The sequence below is a fragment of the Aethalodelphis obliquidens genome, unplaced genomic scaffold (genome assembly GCF_003676395.1).
Source record: "Aethalodelphis obliquidens isolate GAN/ISIS:26980383/991018 unplaced genomic scaffold, ASM367639v1 scaffold27, whole genome shotgun sequence".
NCBI classification, from domain to species: Eukaryota; Metazoa; Chordata; class Mammalia; order Artiodactyla; family Delphinidae; genus Aethalodelphis; species Aethalodelphis obliquidens.
Genome location: NW_020837971.1, coordinates 22,956,963 through 22,962,962, shown reverse-complemented (window position 1 = coordinate 22,962,962; position 6,000 = coordinate 22,956,963).

Genomic DNA, 6,000 nt, shown 5'->3' with positions numbered 1-6,000 from the left:
ATAGGTTTATAATACTTTTCACACAAATAATATGTACATAAAAAAACAAACACAAAAAATAAACACTTTTAATCTTACAGCACAGTACCTTGAAAAGTACAGTAGTACAGTACAACAGCTGGCACACAGGGGCTGGCATCGAGTGAACAGGCAAGAAGACTTACTGACTGGTGGAGGGAGAGGAGGTGGGAGATGGTAGAGCTGAAGGGTCATCAGCAACAGGGGACGGAGGGCCAGCTGCAACTTCACTCATGCCTGACGTTGATGGAACGTATGTTTGCATCTTTGAAAGTTCGCAACTTGAAGGTTTGTATGTACTGGACTTACTGCATTGTATTCATGGTTTCCTGTAATCCCCCTCAAGGAGAGGGGATTACAGGAAACCATGAACAAATGAAGTCAGGATCCTGGGAACTGCCTTGTAGTCCATCCACCAGAATCCACCCACTGGCCCCAGTGACTCTATCCTGACACCTGTAAGATACAGTCACCCCTTGAAAAGTCTCATCCCATTCAACTCAAAGTCCAAACTCTTATCACCTAAGTCAAGTCCAGGTCCAAATGTGACCCCTGAGCAAGTTCCTGGGGTTCAAAATCTGAGAGCCTGCAAATGAAAGCGACAAGCTGTCTACCCCACCACAACCTGAGTACAATGGTAGGAAAGCAGCTACCCACAGCCTCACGCCGGGAGGGGCTTCAGTTTCAAGGCCTGAGTACAAGATCCCGTGGCCATGGCTCTGCCTTCCGAGTCTTGGGTTCTGCCCTCTGAGCCATCCGTCCTTTCTCATGGAAGGTACTGGCAGGTGAGCAGTTTCACCAGCCTGTTTTCTGCCAGAAGTGTTCGAGAGTCTGCCATCCACCTTCGTCTTTATTCGTTGTCCCTGTTAGTCTAAGCTGACAGTGTTTCCACCAAGACGGTTTTTCTCAGATACTGTATGAGCCTTCTGTGGATTTGGGTGGGTTGACCCCATCAGACATCTGAGGGATGTTGATGCCCTCAGACCATCCCTCCTGTTCCATGGCCCCTGAGCACGGCCAAGGGACAGAGGCCAGCCAGCTGAATGGGGAGGGTCTGTGGGGCACCAAAGTGTCTTTTGTGTGAGCATTCTGAACTTTTCATCCTTCTGAAGTGACACGCTCTGCTTTTCCTTGAGACATCTTCCTGACAATAAATCTCTTACTTTTAGCACCTTTGCCGTCTGGAGAGGCTGAGGATTTTGAGAATCAACAAGCCCTGGTTCTGTTTTGTCTGATGGTTCTTCTATCGGTACCCACCTCTCCTCCTGTGTTTCACTATGAGCAGGAACCAGTTAGCACCTTCCACACTATGCTTGGAAGCCCCGTGTCTGGTCACAATGACGAGTTAGTCACTTACAAGTCCTGCTTTGGGGCTTCCCTGGTGGCACAGTGGTTGAGAATCTGCCCGCTAATGCAGGGGACACAGGTTCGAGCCCTGGTCTGGGAGGATCCCACATGCCGCGGAGCAACTAAGCCCGTGAGCCACAACTACTGAGCCTGCATGTCTGGAGCCTGTGCTCCGCAGCAAGAGAGGCCACGATAGTGAGAGGCCCGTGCACTGCAATGAAGAGTGGCCCCCACTTGCCACAACTAGAGAAAGCCCTCACACAGAAATGAAGACCCAACACAGCCCAAAATAAATTAATTAATTTAAAAAAAATTCAACACCCATTTATGATAAAAACTGTCCAGAAAGTGAGCATAGAGGGAACCTATCTCAACATAATAAAGGCCATATATGACAAACTCACAGCCAACATCACCCTCTATGGTGAAAAACTGAAAGTATTTCCTCTAAGATCAGGAACAAGACAAGGATGTCCACTCTCACCACTCTTATGCAACATAGTTTTAGACGTCCTAGCCACAGCAATCAGAAAAGAAAAAGAAATAAAAGGAATACAGATTGGAAAGGAAGAAGTATAACTGTCACTGTTTGCAGATGACATGATACTATACATAGATAATCCTAAAGATGCCACCAGAAAACTACTAGAACTAATCAATGAATCTGGTAAAGTTGCAGGATACAAAATTAATGCACAGAAATCTCTTGCATTTCTATACATAAAAACAAAAGATCAGAAAGAGAAATTAAGGAAACAATCCCATTCACCACTGCAACAAAAAGAATAAAATACCTAGGAATAAATCTACCTAAGGAGGTAAAAGACCTGTACTCAAAAAACTATAAGACACTGATGAAAGAAATCAAAGATGACACAAACAGGTGGAGAGATATACCATGTTCTTGGATTGGAAGAATCAATATTGTGACAATGACTGTACTACCCAAAGCAATCTATAGATTCAATGCAATCCCTATCAAATTACCAATGGCATTTTTTACAGAACTAGAAGAAAAAATATTAAAATTTGTATGGAGACACAAAAGATTCCCAACAGCCAAAGCAATCTTGAGGGAAAAAAACGGAGATGGAGGAATCAGACTCCCTGACTTCAGACTATACTACAAAGCTACAGTAATCAAGGCAATATGGTACTGGCACAAAAACAGAAATATAGATCAATGGAACAAGATAGAAAGCCCAGAGATAAACCCATGCACCTATGGTCAACTAATCTATGACAAAGGAGGCAATGATATACAATGGAGAAAAGACAGTCTCTTCAATAAGTGGTGCTGGGAAAACTGGACAGCTACATGTAAGAGAATGAAATTAGAACACTATCTAACACCATACACAAAAATAAACTCAAAATGGATTAAAGACCTAAATGTAAGGCCAGACACTATAAAACTCTTAGAGGAAAACATAGGCAGAACACTCTATGACATAAATCACAGCAAGATCCTTTTTGACCCACCTCCTAGGGAAATGGAAATAAAAACAAAAATAAACAAATGGGACCTAATTAAACTTAAAAGCTTTGCACAGCAAAGGAAACCATAAACAAGATGAAAAGACAGTCCTCAGAATGGAAGAAAATATTTGCAAATGAAGCAAGTGACAAAGGATTGATCTCCAAAATATATAAACAGTTCATGCAGCTCAATATTAAAACAAAAAAAAGAACCCAATCCAAAAATGGTTAGAAGACCTAAATAGACATTTCTCCAAAGAAGACATACAGATGGCCAAGAGGCACAGGAAAAGCTGCTCAACATCACTAATTATTAGAGAAATGCAAATCAAAACTACAATGAGGTATCACTTCACACCAGTTAGAATGGGCATCATCAGAAAATCTACGAACAACAAATGCTGGAGAGGGTGTGGAGAAAAGGGAACCCTCTTGCACTGTTGGTGGGAATGTAAATTGATACAGCCACTATGAAGAACAGTATGGAGCTTCCTTAAAAAACTAAAAATAGAATTACCATATGATCCAGCAATCCCACTACTGGGCATATACCCAGAGAAAACCATAATTCCAAAAGACACATGCACCCCGATGTTCATTGCAGCACTATTTACAATAGCCAGGTCATGGAAGCAACCTAAATGCCCATCAACAGACAAATGGATAAAGAAGATGTGGTACATATATACAATGGAATATTACTCAGCCATAAAAAGGAACGAAATTGGGTCATTTGTAGAGATGTGGATGAACCTAGAGACTGTCATACAGAGTGAAGTAAGTCAGAAAGAGAAAAACAAACATCGTATATTAATGCATGTATGTCGAATCTAGAGAAATGGTACAGATGAACCAGTTTGCAAGGCATAAACAGAGACACAGATGTAGAGAACAAACGTATGGACACCAAGGGGGGAAAGCGGCGGGAGGTGGTGGTGGTGTGATGAACTGGGAGACTGTGATTGCCGTATATACACTAATATGTATAAAATAGATAATAAGAACCTGCTGTATAAAAATAAATAAGAATTTTTTTAAAAAGCTCCTTATGTATCCAAATACTAATCAGAAGGCTTAAATTAACACTTGAAGAAAAGATAAAGAATGGGGGAAAATGGAAGAAAAGAAAAAAATGTTTTAATGTCTATTGAGCATGTCTCTGATTATCCTTATGAAAAATAAAACATAAAACATCAAGAAGAGACAAGGAGAGCAAATATTCTTAAATCCCAGTACCTAGAATTTTATATTCTTGATTTTTATCTTTGAACGACCCAATTTCAGTTGTTTCACTTTTTGACCCTGGACCTGTACATACTTTTATGGTTTCCTTAGAAAATGTGTTGGGCTTTTTTCTCAGGCAAAATTCAGCTTCGTCTTTTTAATATACTTTCTCCTGTTTCAAGTTGATAACTAAACTTAGAGGAGTTCATTTATCATAAGTGGATAACACTACTTATAGAATTTTATCAGGGAATTTGTTTCTTTGCCTTTAAAAAAGTCTTATTTTCTCTAGGACATGATAAAATGTGTACTATTTTTTACATAAATTAGCAAATTTAATATAATAAAGGAAATATTATACTGAATTCCCCATTTCTTAGGATAAATATCTATGAATTGATTTCTCAACTTAGGTAGAATTTTAGGAGAGTTTGGAATCATAAAAGTTTACTTAGACTTTTAGGTCCCCTTCTTAATCTATCTGTTGTGTTGGCTGCAAGAAAGACAAGCCTCGCTCATGACTTAATCACATTGCTCAATAAACCAAGAGTTACCGAATTGGAAGGTATCACAGCCTTTTGTGTTGGGCTCATCCCCATTTGCCCTTTTGTCTGGTACTGATGACAGGCAGCTCTTTCTGTCCAATTCACTCACCTAAATTTTGCTGAATGAAAATACCTTAGAGTCCAGAGAGACTCACTTGACCCGAAGGGCATTTGTGAACTTCTTTCAGTGGTGAGCCTAGGTAATGTGTGACACAAAAAGAGACATAATAGATCACGTAGTGGAGTTGAGTCAGAAAGAGCCTTTGAGATTAGTTATACAGTAGGATTAAGTGTCTCCAAAATACTAAAATGGTTTAGGGAAAACAAATTGTTTTCATTTCTGTGTACAATTGCAGGCTGGATATTGTGTGCATTTTCCACTCTAATTTAGGCCAGTGGAGAGGAATAAATAATGAAGTCCTGACATATTTATTTTGCATCTACTAAGCTTATCCACTAAAATAGATTTATCTGCACCATTTCTCTTAAATTGCAATTGTGCCCTAGTTTTACAGCAATTTCCTATATTTTGTGAAATTATGTCTCAAAATTTCATACATTCCGGCTGCCATGTCCCACAGGGTCAGAAGCATATTTATGGCCATGCCGTTTCTTCCAGATGCGAGGCCCCAACATTAACTGCATCCCAAACTCTGATAAAATAGAATTTAACCACTTCTGTGGTCATTGTTGGATGTTATGCATGTATGTTGCTTTCTCAAAGATTCCTTTGTATAATGGGTTTCTGAGCATTCAGTTTCTTAAAATGCAGATGAAATCTGTATTTGTCTCACAGCTACTTTTTAAAGCAATTTTGATGGTCCTGCTCAATTTGGAGTTGGATGAATGATATTTGCTACAAATTCTGATTCTGAGAGGTTTACTTCTAAATACAATTATATGTATGTGCAAAACGGGGAGCCTTCCACCCTGGTTTTTAAAGATTTATTTTCTGTTTGGTCATCATCTTTTCAGCCTCATTTTCCATATGAAATGCATAATATTTTCTAAAAGGAATTTATGATAGGGTTTTCAGTTCTCACCCCTTGCCTCTTCCTTACTAGCAAACTTCATGGCTCCTCTAATTAAAAAAAAGTAAAACTTTAATTATTCAACAAAGCCATGTTCAACACCTTAAAAATACTATTTCACTGAGTTTTTAAAAATTACAAAAAGAGTACATTATTGTCATCAGATATGGAAATTGGCCACCTCCTCCAACCTCACTCCAAGAGGTAAGCAGTCTTAATGGTCACTGCATACCCTTCTGGAGCATTTTCGCATTCCCTTGCTTACACAGAGACACATGATTTACCGTGCAACTTGCTCGTTTCAATGAACAATGGAGCCTGGAGCTCTCTTCCCATCAGTGTATATGCAGACATCT